The sequence below is a fragment of the Pteropus medius genome, unplaced genomic scaffold (assembly GCF_902729225.1).
Source record: "Pteropus medius unplaced genomic scaffold, Ma_sr-lr_union100, whole genome shotgun sequence".
Taxonomy (NCBI): Eukaryota; Metazoa; Chordata; class Mammalia; order Chiroptera; family Pteropodidae; genus Pteropus; species Pteropus medius.
This window is the reverse complement of record NW_024349797.1, coordinates 11,379,280-11,396,636: the sequence shown is the minus strand read 5'-3', so window position 1 is coordinate 11,396,636 and position 17,357 is coordinate 11,379,280. Positions and strand designations below refer to the sequence as shown.

Sequence of the window (17,357 nt, the reverse complement as noted above, 5' to 3'; positions counted from 1 at the left end):
CCGCAGAAAGTGACAAGGAATATCGAGCAAGGACATTTGTTTTGATCTTGTTTGGGAGGTGGTTCCTATCAGTTCCACTTACCTTCCATTGCCCAGAGTTCAGGCATGTGGCCAAAGGAAGAGCAAATACCACTGGGGAATATGATCTATCTGTGGTCTGAGAAGAAGTGGAGGGCTTGGTATCCAGAGAGTCATCTCTACTATACACAAAGCAGTGTTCCTCAAGGAAATCACAGTGATATTCTTTTTCTCTGCCGATACAGGGTAATATTGACTCAAAGTTCACTTTGCAATTGAGATGATGTCTTAACAAGTTTCAGATCTTTTAAATTATGACACAGAAGTCCAAAAGGTAGCACTATGTCATACTTTAAAAAAAATTTAAACTACTTTGTGTTTACATAGATATCATGATGTTGAAATTTTTCCCAATTAACATTTTTTCTAATTTTTTAAAAATTAGCATTCTTCTGGTCTTTTGTCTCACATAGACCTTAAAAGAAGTTTAAATAGAGTGACAGAATTGATAAACATGTTTTCTTAAACAATATATTTTAGGTGCACCATCAGAAGATATGTCTCAGCTATGCCTTCCAGACTGACAGAAAGTTCTGGAAGTTTCTCTGATTAGAGATCAATGAAATCTATTTATTTCCACCCATTTATATATGTAGCCATTCATTTACCTAATACCTGTCCTGCTGCCTTAATCTAGGTATATGCGTGCTTTTAGTTCTAATTAAATATAATTTTCCTTATCTTATGCATATAACTTCAGTTTTTCTCAGAGTGATACAGCATCATGCTTCCCTTTCTTAAAAATAACTTAGACTTTAAACGCTGATACTTTATTCTTATGCCATCTGTCAGGATAAAGCCACCTTGCTATTTGCATAGAGTAATTTTGTCTTGCCCCTTAAGAACTCACTGCATCTTAAAGATATGTGCAGAATTACTCATATGAGCTACGCTAACATGTCTCTGGTTGGGGACTTTGGCAAAATTTCAATGTATGTAATTCTGCAGTGAAATGCTTCTCTATGCCGTATATAAATTTAAAGCTTCATTACTAATTTATTACTTTATGAAACAAAGAACAACTTTCAAAATATTTCTAATCATCTCCGTGAATCTCATTTCTAATGTGCAAGGGACATAATTATCTGAAAAACTGTAAATTAATTTTGGGGTGGAAGAGTATTCTATATGAAAATGGAGCACTTCCATCAACCTAGTAAGTTAGGTATGATGACTGACATACAGATATTTCATAGACAAGTAAACTGAGCAAGCATAATAAGTTAAGGAATATGCCCACAGTAATAGAAAAAGGTTGAGGACAGAATTTGATGCAAACGCTCCCTAAATTTGAAGCTCCTGATCTTAATATTATGCTAATATATCTCCAACACCTAGGGGTGCATTTTAGTGAATTTCAAGTAAGATAATAGAATGACACTTTACATGAAGTATCAAGATATTCTTATTTCTATTTTTAATATGAAATTTTTAATATCTGCCTTTTTTTTTAATTTGTAAAGAGTCAAATGATTAAAATGGCACCCAATGGCTCATCACTCTTCAGAATTCTAACTGAACAAATGGTATCTTCGATCTGAAACTTCCACTTCCTGCACAGCATTTATAAACCAAAACACTTCTGCAATTTTGCACTGAGCATTTGAAAACAGCTCTGATTGCTAATAACTCTATTCAATATACATCAGACAAGGGGGAGTTTCAACTCAAGCTTCAGCTATTTTTGAATTGCCTTTGCACCAGAGAACTCCACCTTAAATTGCTTTTAAAGTAGAAAATATATACTGTCTCCTCTCACATAATTCAAAAGTAGTTTAAAATTATATTTCTCAAAAAGAGAAAAATGACAAGAGAGCTGTGACGAGGTCTTTGTAGTCTGTCCAAGGGGAACATGATTTGAAAAGTTTTTTTTTTTTCTTTCTGAGAGTGGAAGGATCTATGGTACAAGTGTTTGGAGAATGTTAGCTGCAGCTTTTGCTGTCATAAATATAATGTTTGTGTGGTATTTGGAAATCCTGGAAAGGGAAAGAATAAATTATAGTATGAGGCGAAACGTAATAGCTCAAGCAATGCTCCATCTTCAATGCCTGGGATCCACTTTACTAGGGCTACAGTTACTCTCAAAATGTTTTCAATTCAAGACATTCTCCTTGAGCTCAGAAGGTAAATTAGATCATCACTTTGTAAATTACATGCATTCTCACCTTATACATGAAAATATTGTTACTCTTCCAAATTAGGTGTTTGTCATTGGTTCAATTTCAAGAGAGGCCTCTTAGTTTTACTATATCTTCTGCTTATGGACTTAGAGATGTTTCAGAGATCCAAAGAACAGGCAACACTTTTGGGGGAGTTACAAACTCCTCAATTCATTTTTGGGGGGTAGTAACTCAAAATTATATTTCGATCAAGCAGGACACAAACCAGCATATGGTGTATATTCCATAAATATTTGTTTAATGAACATAAAACATGTATTAAACAATAGAGATTGCCTTACATTGAGCATGTATCTATTGAACACCTCTAACTCGTAGAGACAAATTAGATATAATCGCCACTTCTTAATGTTTTAAAATTATGTTTTGTTAAATAAACTGTCTTTGGAGCTCAGAACCTTGGGGTTAAAAAACATATATGCCGAATGTTACCATAAACCTTTTTTAAATTAATATTTTTTCAAGTAAAGACGGGGAGGGATTCTACATTCAGAAAGCTACCAAGAAATCTTCACAGAAAAGGTGATATCAGAGCTGAGTCTTACATACATTACATTACATGATTAGAAGGGAGTTTCTGGACAGAGAGAAGAACACAGGGGATTTCCAGACAGGAGAAAGAATACATCTAAAGACATAGAGGTTTTGAGAAAGCATGTCTCACACAGGGCTTTATAAATAATTCAAAGCTTAATGTTCTGAATGGAATTTAGAGTAAAGGGAGGTGGGTGGAAAATGAAAGGAACAGGCGTTTCAGTTTCTGTCATAGGTTAGAACCAGATTAGTGAATTGCAGGACTATCAACAGTTTTTAAGTGAGGTTATGGCATAATTATGTTTCTGCTTTAAAGAGAATCCTGGCAAAAGGTGAGAGATGAAATAGAAGAAACTGGAGGTAGAAGGATCGGACAGGAGGCATCATCTATTACTAAGTGGATTCCATGCTGTGGGTTCCATATAGTGTCCCTTCAAATGGGAGTCTTGAGTTTCATATCGTATACTGTCAGTTATACATGAAAGATTAATACATGAAACAGATTCAAACATAAAACTCTTCTTCTGCATCTCTTTCCAGAATAGAACTCTTAAAATAGACAAATTAAGACAATTTAATTTTAGTCTATACCATTTTCTAGGTGTGTTTGAGGAAAGAAAACACCGAGTTGCAAGTGAACATTCTTGAAATTGAACTACAGAATATTTGGGGAGAAAGCCCTGCACAAAGGCCTGGCCTGTGCTGGTAGTTAAAGAATAACACAGTCAGGGGGAGATGTGTTCAACAATGTACAACTTTCAAATCAACAAGAGTAATAAGTGTCCTTTCTACTGTGTGTTTTAACATTAGATGATGGAAATGTAGACAACCTGAGCTGTCTACATTTTCTGGATAAAGATATTGACTTTTGAGATAGTCAGAAAGATTCAAATGGATCCAGAATATAAAGCAAGTTATGCATGTCTTTTCTGAATTCTATGAATAAATGTTTCTGGTATCAGCTTTACAAATTGATGAAGATCATAAGCTTGAAAGAGAGAATGGCATCTTACTAGCATTATTGGTGGGGAGACATCCTTCCAGACTTATCTCTATTGATCCTTCTCTCATGGATTGCTTGTTTGACTGATAATTTGATCTTCCCAGTGTTCTAGTTGGGAGCAACATCTTAAGCAAAAGGCACTTCATTGCTTGGAATGAAACAATTTCGGGGTGAATCTAGCTTAAAAGTACTTGCCTTATGGAAGAAACCCCGAAGATCTACCCTGTGTCAAATTAGTCAACTTCTTATTCCTGACAAAGAAACAGAGATTTATTTTGAAATGTTTGAAGTGCTTTTAATTTTGTATAATTGTTTTATTTTAAATGATCCAGTGCCTCTTCCTGCCCAATAAGAGTCACTAAAATAGTCTGAGTGTTTTAAATTCTTAACCTGAACAAAATATGGAGTTCATGTTTGGAGTCTAGTAAGAACAAAGATATACAAACCATATCATCAAAACTTTTTAATTCCAAGTAAGTACCTTGGAAAAGTATCCACCTTTAATAGTATGTTTGCATTAGTAAATAATTGGAAATTACATAAGTAGTTATCATTTAGGGAATAAATTATTTATAAAATAATTAAATAAATTAAATAAAAGTTATATAATTAAATTCTAAAATGAGTCAACTAGATCTATATGTATTATGTATGTAATATAATTTCATACATATGTATATATAGTCTCACAAAAAATAATTTTTAGTGAAAAAACTAGGAACAAAATTATATATGCAGTATTAAGTCAATTACAAATGTATTAAAAACAGCAAAAACATGTCGATGGAGACGTCTACCTCTAAAACATGAATCGTAAAGACATTCATCAGCTTGAGGATAATGGTTACATCTCTTGGAAGGGAGAGACAAGATAGAGGTAAGTAGGAGGGGTATTAAACAATGTTTATCTGTTAGAGCAAAAATGATTTGAAACAAATATTACAACCTAAAATATGTCAAATCTCTGTGGTTGGTATATGTCTATATATACCTATTATTTTCCTATTTTTAAGTATTTTGCAATAGTATGGTTGAATTCACCTGAATGAATCAGTAAGAGTGTTTCATCTGATAAACCACAAGTTCTGTTTATTAATTTTTAATGTCTTCAAAAGGGCTAAATTGGATCCTCTGTTTTAGAAATCACTAGAGTAATCCATATTTTAGCCTACTTGGTCTAATTCTTATATGCTAATTCCCACTCAACAGAAGGCTGTGAGAATTCCAACAGTCTCATTAAATCCCATGGGTAAATAAATGCAATACACACAAAAAGGAAAATGGTAGACATTTTTGGCTGCAGTGTTACTTATTTTAGTATGCTAACTTGGTTACTTATAAATTCAGGGGGGTGGAAAATGCAGTTAAAATTGACAAATAACTTGTAAACAGCTAATATTAAAAGATTCATAAATACATTGACAATTTCATCACATTTAGATTGCTCATTTTTTTTTTTTTGGTCCCAAGATAAAAATGCCAGTCTACATTAAGTTAGTCTTTTATTCTTGGCAAATGCCAACAGAAATAAAAAATGCTGATATATGATATTCAAAAATTTCTTTATTTTTCTAAACGTACAACTAATGCAGTGTCTGTTGAAAACTAACTAGTGTTTAAGTAGATGAACAAAATAATACTGCATTGGCTCACCTCTGCTAAAAATAAGCTTACCAATAGAAAGGTTGACCCATGTAAGAGAGACTCACAGAACTAAATAATTGCTTTTTGTAGCAGTTAATAAGGATCTAAACATCTATTGATTTACCAATAATTAGATATTAGCAACTATTCCACATATATGAAAACATTAAGCAATAAGCCCAAGTCACTTAAAAAGTCTATGATCTATATTTTGACAAAATAATATCAGATGAAATGTTTTAAACTGTATCATGTTCTGATTTGTAATGTACTATGGCAGAAAGGGCAGGCCTCCTTAGTCCCTTTTTATACAATGTAAAAAAACTTTTAATAATAAAATGGGCAAATTAACAAATCTATGAGCTATGAAAGAAATTAGTAAATAAGTAAAAGTTTTAAAAAAGAAAAAAGAGACAAGATCATAATCTAGAAAAAGAAACATATCAAATTAAAATAAATGAAAATCTGTAGCCAGAAATTGAAATTGTTGATGAGAATTAGATAAGTATATTAGTTCTATCAAGCAGAGAAGCATGAAAAATAGCATTAGTTTATATACATGCACCTGTATGTCAATAGCAATAGCTTTTGTGCATTTAAAACTTTAATATAAATGCACATATACACCACAGGCATACTTCAGTATGTAAACAAAATCAGCAAATATCGTGATTTTCTATTTTCAAAAAAATGAGTTCAATTATAAAATTTTAAGATCTAAAACCAAACATTTATAAAACAGCTCTAAAAATATCTTTACATAAATTAAAATATTAATACATATTTAAAATAAGCACACATTATTCAATTGTATTTCAGTGAGCATGTTTGGAAAGGAGAAAAATATCACCTTATAATAATTCGGTGATTTTCTCCCACTAGAACTATGGATGTCTATAGAAAGAATTTGTTTCTTGTGGTTAATAAAAGAAGAATCAGGGCATGGCTTTTCCTGTGCCAATTTTGATGTGGAAAAATAAACCAATACATTTTGGAAAAGAGATGAGAAAAAACAAGTTAGTTGGTTGCACTTAGATTAACAAATATTTGCTAAGCCACACAAATGTTTTTATTTTACATCAATTAATTTTATGGCCCTGAAAACATGTCATAGTATTTTATAGATTATGCAGTTACTAGTATTGGATTGATAATGTTCACCCATAAATATCAGAGTAACTAATTAAACTGAGTAGAGAAGGAGTATAAAGATTATATATACATACATATAGCAATAAAATATGTACTGGAAAATACAGCATTGATCTACAGCAAGTAGAGTTTTGATAAAGCACTGTAAAATATAGTTTTACTTTGCAAACAGAAACACTTTTCATTTTTACAATTTTGCTCTTCACATCACCTTGCCTCTGAAGCTTAAATATGTCTTTATACTTTTCTTATTTATGCACCAAAATCAAATTCATATCTCAGGGAGGTAATTTATTTTAAGTAAAAATGTTTGCATAAATTGAAAGGGTACAAAGTTTATAAAACAAGCATTGTGGTGTATGATTGAAACTAAAGCAATTCAGGTAGATTCATAGAGAAAAAATAAATTTTATCCCCAAATTATTATAACAAATGCTATTTTCAGGATAAGCTGCCTCTGGTCCTGACTTCTATCTGAGGAGACAAAATAGTATCACTATTGCAAGGCGGCTGCCCATATGGGTTGGAACAGAAAATATCAAAACTTTTCCTAAAATCTTACTAAAATTGTTTGTAATTATCTTGGGAAAATGTCAGCATGGCATATCGTCAGTAAAAATTTTCTAAAAAGAATCTTGTATTAGGATTTCGTTTTGTTTTGTTTTCAGCTGTGCCTAGTCACTGAACTAGTTTTGGTGACAACTCTGAGTTTACCATGTGGTTTCAAGTGAGTTACAGAACTTCTTTGAGTTTGTCTTCTCATTTCTTAAGAAGTGACTAACGGGCTTCCTTCTGCTCAATAGTCTATAAGAAAAGTTAGCTGCTCCATAGAAAACTTATTTTGTTGTGTATATGAAACATTCCTTACACTGTTAATCTCAGGAGGGGTAACATGGAAGTGAGAACATATCGAAATATGTTATTGTGTTTTCTTAATTGCAATAGATGTGTGCATTTTACAATCATCATACATTATGCTTAATTCCATGGTATCAGAGTTGCCGGAAAGAGAAGTGAATAGATTTTAATTAAAATATGTTCTCATCTATATGTAATTAACTATGAACTTAGTAGAGCCACATAACCACAGTTCAACCATCTCTCCTTAAAACAAACAAGTAAACAAGCTCTGTTTAATTGAAAACGGTTCCACATAGGGCAAATAAAATAATGTATGTGAAAACTTCATATTCTTAAAAAATATAAAGCACAATAAAAATTTAAGTTATTATAATGAAATCATAATGTTACAGTTTCTTGGTCAATCTTCCCAAGGAATAATAATCAGAATTAATCTGTCACTGTCACCAATTGCACACAATTCCAAAACATGAGGTTGTTCCTGCATCTATTTACAAATATCCAGATGTTTGGAGTTATTCAGATACATTATTGATTCCTTTAACAAAATAATCTGGATATATTGGCAATATTGGTGATTTTAGTCAGTGTGGAGCCTGTACTTTTCCTTTAATGTGGCTCAGATGTTTTCAAGTGTTAGCACACACACTGAATTACACCCACATAATTAATGAAAATATCATGATCCTAAAAACATAGCAAGTCAAACGAGCACCTTCTCCTGGCCCCCTTTCTTTTCAGATGAACGGTCATGAAGCACAACCAGTTGATCTGACATGTGTATGAGTGAGGTGTGGTCGAGTCTGGCTTTATGGCGACTCATGGGTTAGTAGGCAGCTCTTGGTTTAATGGCCCCCAGCCTGACCAGATTTCTTGGTTTGGATCACTACAGATAGCATGAAAAGTTTCTTTGTTGAATTTTAGTTTTTCTTGGCTTTCAGTAGCACAGCATGAGAGGAATAAAATTTGGCACTCTGTGTCTAAGCTGTCATTTGGAAATTTCAGATTTGGATTCTCTTCCCAGCATTTAGACTTCTTAATCCAAACCATACTATACTCCCTGAGCACTGATCCTGTATCTCTCTGCAGAGAAGGAAAAAGCAACTCCAAAATGTCACCTGGCTCACCATGTCACCCCAATACTCTCAGTGCTATTAATGGCATTCTCAATAACAGCATTATGGAGTTGTTCCAAGCACCAATGAATCCTATTAACATTCTGACTAAAAATTGTACTATTGTCTTTTATTTAAAGTTAATCAAAATCTATCATTTAAGTATTTTAGACATTATTAAACTCTCTCTGGATACTATATTTACATAATATGTAGGACTGTCAACCAGAAAATCATTAAATCTCTGAACGACATGGTTCTTTGTCCACTGGCCTGTAACATCAGTATTCCTGACACTTCTGCTAGCGATTTCTATCAAGAAAGTACTATGTTAAAATAACAACACAACACATTTTTAAAAATCTTCATAATTTCAGTCAGAAGAATGTCTCTGCCTCTAGATTTTTCTTCTGCAAAGGTTATTCTCTTCCCTTCTAGTATCAAAATATGACAGTGATGTACAAGTATGTACCCTCCATGTTTTATTTTATTTTTAATTTTTATTTTAATTAACACATAAGATACCTAAAGAAAAATGTAAAAATCATATGAGTATGGCTTGAAAAATGGCTTGAAGGACATGTCCACTAGAGAAGCTTTTTGTGTCTTCCAGGATATTACCTAGTTCCAAACATAATCATTATCTTTGCTTCTATCATAGGCTCATTTTAACTGTTTTTGAATTTGACAGTATGCATATTTTTATGACTGGCTTCTTTAGCTCAATGTTATCTTTGTGACATTTATGCATATTTATAAGTATAGTTGTTCATTCTTATTACTATAAAGTATTCCCACTACAGATATACCAAGAATTGCTAATGAATATTTGAGTGGTTTCCAATTTGTGACTATTATAAAGAGTGCTGCTATAATCATTTGTGCATGTATCTAGTAAACATGGATATACATATAAACATGACTATGTACCCAGAAGTGGAATAGGTGTGTGTTAGAGTATACACATATTCAGCTTTAGTAGATAGTGACAAATGGTTTTCCAAAGTGATTATACCCAGCTGTACTGGTACCAGCAATATACAAGAGTTGCAGCTAACTGTGCAATGGAACTATATATCTATGTGGTTCAGTTTGCTTTTCTTTAATAACTTCAGAACTTGATCACCTTCATATATATTTATTTTCCTATTGGACAGCTTCTTTTAATAATATTCTGTTCAAGTTTTTTTTTTTTGCCCTTTTTATATTTTAGAACTAATAATATTTATTGGTGTTTAAATAAAAGATATACAGCTTGAATAATTTTTATTTTTATTTTTTAATTTTTTTTAGGTGAGGCAACCCTTGTTTGACCTCACAGATTGCAAGGACCTTGTCAGTTTACAATCCCTTATTTTTTATTTTTTATTTTTTACGCCTGTAGCACCTGGTCTTCTTAGTTGGTCTCCCATTCAAGTACTAACTAGGCCCGACCCTGCTTAGCTTCCGAGATCAGACAGGATCATGCTTGTTCAGGGTGGCATGGCTGTAGACTCAAATAATTTTTAAATATAAGTTTAACATTTCTCCTACCGGCACCCACTTATGAATGAAGAAGCAGAGTGTTACCAGCATTCCTTTTCATTATCATCTAGTAACTACCAACCCCTCAATAGGAATCACTATTCTGACAGCTAGTAGAAATTATTTTGCTTTAAAAACATGATATATGTGGATTTATATCATACGTGCCCTTTTGTGTCTGGCTTCTTAGATCAACATTATAAGTGGCGGCTTAAAAATAGGCAACAAATTCTTTGATATTCTCTTGAATATGAGAGTGTAAGGTGGACTTAGTGACAGACTTTTAATGGTAGAATAGAGAAGTCACAGTTTGTAGCTATCAAAAAAGCATTGTATATTCTCTCACATACTTACCATTTTACCATTTTTTATCTCTTTCTGTAAGCATCTCCATTTCACCTGCATGTTTAAGGATATGTTCATTGAATACAGATGTATAGCTTGATATTGCCTTTCTTTTATTATTTTAAAGATGTCATTTCCTTTTCTTTCCCATTATTTCTATTAAAAGTCAGGCATCATCATTTCAGATTCCATAAAGATGGGAAAGACATATTTTCCCATTCTCCCTACAATGACAACTAAAACTCCTGGGTGCTGCATATAAAACAGAATAAAAAGGCTGAAGTATAGATAGAAGAAGCCAAAATAGCTGTAAACCTTGGGAGCCCAAAAATGGCATGCTGGTAACTTCCCTGGGTTCTTTATGTCTTACAGATTTTAGACTTAAAGTAGATGAAAGTGTAAACCTGGAAATGCCATTGAGTGCAGATAAAAAAAATATATATCTTTTCAAAACTTTCTCTCTCTGGACAAAGGACCAGAAAAGGGACAACATAACAAAGCATAAAACTTTCAGGTAATAGCCACTCTATTAAAATACTATGGGGAAAAACAACAACAACAACAAACTGTGGCTCCACTTTTACCCATGCCAGCAAAAGCTGAGTCTGAGTTAGGAGCCTGGACTTCTGCCCTGGAGACTGTAACGAGATCCCCATCACCACCACTGAGGCCAAGTAGAGAGCCAGGAATTTCACTAATGCCTAGTGGTTCCAACACCAAACATCCCATCTCACAGTGCTGTCAAGTAGACCACATGAGGAGCAGTAAAAAGATATTGCTAGTCATCCCAGCAGGGAGGTATCAGTGTAGGCCTCATGTGAAGCCATAACTTCCACCACAACCAACAATAACAAGGAGCCACTCACCTTAGAGGTCAATGGAGGCCAAGTGGGAAACCCAGACTTCTCCCCACACCTGGCAGTACCAAGGTGGTGCCCCTGTCTTACTATGCCAGAGCAGTATCAGAAGAGTCCAGTTAAAACAGAAGATGTAGTATCAGAAGAGTCTCATAATATGATATCCAAATAGTCTATGTTTTCATAAAGACAATCCCTTATCATACTAAGAACCAGAAAGATTTTAAACCAAAAGAAAAAAATATATATGCCAACACTGAGGTAACAAGCATATCTGAATTACCTCACAAAAATTTTTAATCAGCCATCATACAAATGTATCAAAGAGAAATTACAAACACTTGAAATGAATGAAAAAAATAGGACTCAATAAAGAAATAGAAGATGTAAAAAGTACCAAATAGAAATATTAGAAGTAAAAAATATAACTGAGATAAATTAGAAAGAAAAACTCTTGAACAAACAGCTGAACAGCAGCATTGAAAAGACAGAAAAATCTGTGAACTTGAAGATGAAACAAGAGAAATTACTCAATCTGAAAAACAGAGAGAAAAAAATGAACAGAGCCTCGGATACCTGTAGGACTATAATGACAACAACAAAAAATTCTAATATTTCTGTCATCAGTCAGAAGAAAAAAATAATAATAATAATTTCCGAACCTGGCAAAAGGCATAAACTTACAAATTTAATAAGCTAAACAAACTACAAACAGGATAAACTAGCAACAATACACATTAAAACATATTATAGTCAAACTTGTAATAAGTAAAGAAAAAATCTTGAAGGCGGTGAGAGAGAAAAACATTTTACCTATAGGGGAAAAATCAATTCATAATAACAATGGATTTCTTATCAGAAACTGCGAAGGCCAGGGAAAAATGGCACAACGTTTTCAAGTGCTGAAAAAATCTATCAACCCTCAGTCCTATATTCCAAGAAAGTATTCTGCAGAGATAAAAAGGAAATCATATCCTTAGAAGAAAAATACATAAGAGATTTGTCACAAGAAGATGTACCTATAAAGAATGGCTGATGCAAGTTCTCTAAACAGAAAGGAAGTGCTAAAAAAAAAAAGAATCTCAAATACCAAGAAGGAAAGAAGAATATGTTAAGCAAAACTATGAGTAAATGCAATAGACTGTCCTTCTCTTGATTTTTTAAGCAATATTTGTATTATGGTGCTGGGAAATGGGATATCTACATGTAAAAGAATGAAATCGAAGTCTTATATCATACATAAAAAATCAACTTAAAATGGATCAAAAATTTAAATATAAGTCCTGAATCTGCGAAACTCCTAGAAGAAAACATAGAGAAAAATCTTCATGACATTGATCTAAGCAATCGTTTGTTGGATATGACACTATAAACACAAGCAACGAAAGTAAAATCTGACAAGCTGGACTATGTCAAACTAAGAAGCTTCTGCATAGGAAAGGAAGCAATCGACAGAGAAAAGGTAGTCATTTGTTTTTAGAGATTATTATTAAAAAACCTTGATATTTGGAATCTATGTACAGTATAGTTTTTTTATAGAGTACATTTCATAGGAAATGCCATTTACCTAAGTTCTCACATTACTTTCTAAAAATATTTTGTTCTTCATGTAAGAAAAGAATTCTCAGCAATTACAAAGTAATATATCCATGGGTCTTAAGTGAGGATCCCCAGAAGCCAACTCAAAGACTGTGCTTTCGGTTGAAGCTGGCCTTGAGTCTGATCTTGCAGGGAGTTTCAGAACATGAAACTTATGATAGAGTTTGTTCTGTTTTGAGGCAGAGGGAAAGTTTTTTTGCTCCAGGTGAGATGCCTTCAATAACCCAAAGGAAATCCTTTGGAGAAGGTTGTAGATATCTGTCAATAAGCCATTAACCAAAGCCATTATATTTTCTAGGGAATGGAACTGCATCTAACCAATAGATCCCAGAAAGTCTGAACAGACACCGGTGACATCTGCCAAAACAAAATGATATGTGACTCGCATAAACCTGTCTTGTATTAACATATTCTCTTCATATCTAACCTAAATTTAAAGGGCAAGAAAACTATTTTTGCTACATCATTTATGTATGAGATCTCAATTTAGGTTATTATAGGGATTGCAAAGCTCTATCAGAGTTTCTGCCCTCATTCTCTCCCCTCTTTTCCCATCATTATATAAAAGCAGATGAGAAATAAATAGGTAATAATCCACCATTTTGAAGAACTATATGCTTAGATAAAACAATTCTAGACCTTCAATGCATAAAGCCTCAGGAGGCCCCATAAAACTGTTTCTACCCACTAGTTTTTCTCCACTAATATAAAAGTATGTATTTCTTCCAAACAACTACATCAGATGAAGAGAGATGGAACCATTAAGACTCCTTGAATCACTGTAAACCACAAAGACACATTTCCTTTGCCAGGCTCATTCCAGGCATGACTCTCCCCTGAGGAAAATCATGGAGTTTAAAGCAAAACATGTCCCTAGAATTTCAAACTCTCTTCCAAGGCAAAACTAATTCCAAGGACATTCCAAATGGATGGTCATATAGTTTCTGCTTCAATGTGTACACGTATGGGAATTATTTATCCCAGAATGCGATGGCTTATATTCTAGAAAGTTTGTTACACACAGCTAGCAGCTGGATCACTTTCAAATGTTATTTCAATGCTGAAAATACTCCATAAGACTCCTCATAGACACTTTACAAATCTTATTAGTCTTCCATCTGATAGCCTCAAATAAAACTACATTGGTTTATTATTAGTCTTAAGATAAATTGTCACATTTTAAATCCTTCACGTTAATTAATGGTTTCAGTTCTGTCTTCTTTTTCCAGTCTCTCTCTCCTATCTCTCTTGTCTTCTGTCTTCACTGACCTTCTCTTAGTTTCATGAGTGTATAGAAATCCTTCCAGCTCATGGACTTTACCCATTTCACCTGACACCACACGCACTGTCAGGTCGCTTCAGATCCACCTTTAACTGCACTCTCAGAATATGTCATAGTTTTCTATCACAACTTCACGTATTTTTCATTATAGTTTTCATTACTGTTATCATTCTACATTGAGTTAAACTACTATTTGGCTAATTTCTTTCTCTGTCGCTAAACAGTAAGTGTCATGGAAGTACAACATTTAGATTTTTCTGTGCATTGACTCAAAAAACACTGAATACTGTGCTTTGAATCCTGAAACATAGAAGGTACTATATAAGCAAATATGAGAAAAGAGAGAGAAAGAGAGAGGGAGACTGAAGAAATTAATACTCATATACTATCTGACTTCCCCCAAAGTTGAGAAACTGGGGACAAATTCATGTTTTTCTAACTCCATATTCATCAAACTGTGATGGTTCTTTTTCATGATAAATTGAAACATGTCTCTCTTTGTTTCTTCCCTCCAGAGTAACAGAGAATAAGATGACTATAAACATTTTCCTTTTTAGAAAGAATAACTATCCTTACTTTTTTCCGCTATTTCTGATGAAATCCTAAAACCTTTACTTCATCTTTACTTTATTCATTTATTAGTGCTTTTGTTCTTTTTACTTTTTAGGTGATATAAACTCCAAATATAATTAAATCTGTAGCAGTAACATTTTAAAGATGTTTGCATGTATTATTGTTTTTCTCCTAATTTTCCTGTTTTGCTTTTCATTTGAGCAGGAAGCAGGTTTTTATGCTTTCTTTTTCCCCAGGAAAGGTCTGTAACAATTCAAAGGCAGAAGTTTTTCACAAACAATTCTCTTTAAGGAATCTGTTTTACTCAAAACTTCAAGACCTTGAGGATGTTATGCTGAATGTCCTGTGAGAATTTAAGAAGTAGAAAATTTTTGAAGAGAAGGATAAATTGTCCTAATCAAGAAATGTCTTTGTTAGTCTTTATCCCACTCACTCTCTCTGCCTTTGACCTGCGAGCAAGTAGGGACATTTGCTTAGATCCAGGCTTGTCAATGATTTGTAGGATCCATGTGAGACACAGAAGCAGTAAAGCTAGTGGGCCTGAGGGAACGGTGGGACAGTAGGGTCTCCATGGTAACTGACTCAGAAAGACAATTAAGGGCTGAAGGGAACTCCCAGGTGCCTTCCCACTATGTGAGGCCTTTGAGGATTTGCACTATCCTGGGATGCAAAGGGACCGCCAGAAAAATGAAGTTACTTTTCATGGCTCCAAGGTAGGTTGGGAGTTAGAACTCAGATACAATCTATTTTCATCAACATTAGTGAAAAAGAAAGCCTAGCCTACAGAAAAAAAAAAAAAAAAAAAAAATTCTGGAATATCTGTAACAATGCCTCAAATCCCAGTAATTAAGTTATTTTTATCAGTGCTGGCTATGAATACAAGCTTATTTTTGAGATTATTAAAAAAATAAGTTCACTAATTCACATTCTATTAATTTTTTCTGTATTTGTTGGTTCTCAAAAAAGCGGTCCTTTGTGATAGCTGCTACTGCCAAGCATATCTGTTTATTTCTCAGCTTTAATATGACTGAAGACAATTTGAAGGTTTGGATACTTCTTCCTCTGACTTCAAGCAGGGATGTTTATTGCAGAGAACACTACCTGCCATTTAAAAAAGAGCAAAAATGGAGACCAACTAGGAATACCAGGTACTGTAGGTGTTAAAAAAAAAAAAAAGGCGAAGACAAACAAAAGCACACATACATTAAAAAAATGTGTATGGGTGTGTGTGTGTGTATGTACACATACACAAACCAAAATTCTGGAAGAACAGAATAAAGTTAGATTAATGAAATAATGACTCCGTATATTCTCAACAGAAGATCGTTGTGTCTTTCTTTAACTGATTCCCATTCAAATGACCAGCTATATCGTTCAAAATGTCATTTCACATTACAGATACGTAAAATATTTTGAATGGTACACGTGGCTTCATATACATATATTCATTCAAATGTTTAAGGGTTCCTGACTTGTCTGGTGCTGGGAATATAACAGTGAGTAAATCAGACAAAAAAAAATGTTTTTCCTATAGAATTAAGATTCTAGAGGGAGTATGTGTGACTGGGGTGGGGGCAGATGAGACATAAGATAAATGCATCATTAAAATATATAATGTTTCCTTCAAGTACATGGAGAAAAAGTAAAATAAGAAAGAGTAGAATATGGAGGAAAGAATCGGTCTGTTATTTTATGTGTGGAGGTCACAGACGGCCTCACTGAGCAGGTTGTTTGAGTAAAGATCAGAAGAAAGTTAGGGGATAAACCATGAGGAGACCTGGGAGAGGGGTCTTCAGGGCAGAAGAAACTGCAAATGAAATGTCCTTGAGATGGAAACATACTTGATGTGGTAGAAAGAAAGTGATGAAGCCCATGTGGTGAGAGGAGAATGAGTGAACAGTGTAATTATAGAGGTAGTGGCCATTTTATGATTGGCTTTTACCCTGTGTGAGGTAGAAAGCTCCTGGAAATCTCTGAGTTAAAGAATCATATGATCTGGTTTAGTTTTTTTTTTAAAAAATCACTCTGGCTATTGTGTTGTAGAAAGACTATAGGAAGTTCAAGATCAAACATAGAGAAAGGTTCAAGCCAGGGGGAGATAAAAGTCATTTACAACAGCACAGGAAAAGGAAGTTGGTTGTTTGCAGTACAGTGATTGTAGAGGAAGTAATAAGTAGTCCTGGTCAGAATCTGGATATATTCTAAAGGGAAGGCTAAGCGTTTGCTAGTGGACTGGATAGAGGATGAGAAAGAAACTGATGAGTTGAGAAACATTTATCCCAAAGTACTGGAATAACGGGGCTGCCATGACTGCATTTCAGGAGATTGATCTAGACTAGAAATAAAATTTGGAAGTTATCAGTGATCATATATACCTAAAATCATTAGAAAGGATGAAACAACCATATGAGTGAGTGTTACAGAGCGAATTGTGTTCCCCAAAACTGGTATTCTGACACTAACTCCCCAGTCCTTCAGAATGTTACTATTTGGAAAGAGGACCTTTAAAAAGGTGATTGACTAATTTTAAACGAGGCTTTTGGGGCATGCCCTATTTCAATCTGACCAGTGTCCTTATAAGAAGAGATCAGGAGACACAGAGAGACACCG

General features: G+C 33.7%; 1 long non-coding RNA gene and 1 pseudogene across 1 annotated transcript in view; both read right to left on the bottom strand.

Annotated features, from left to right (window-relative positions):
• Nucleotides 1-17,357, bottom strand: part of LOC120619584 (uncharacterized) — a 315,847-nt gene that overhangs the window by 59,096 nt on the left and 239,394 nt on the right. The gene's annotated exons all lie outside the window — the stretch shown is intronic.
• Nucleotides 9,943-10,061, bottom strand: LOC120619915 (uncharacterized; annotated as a pseudogene).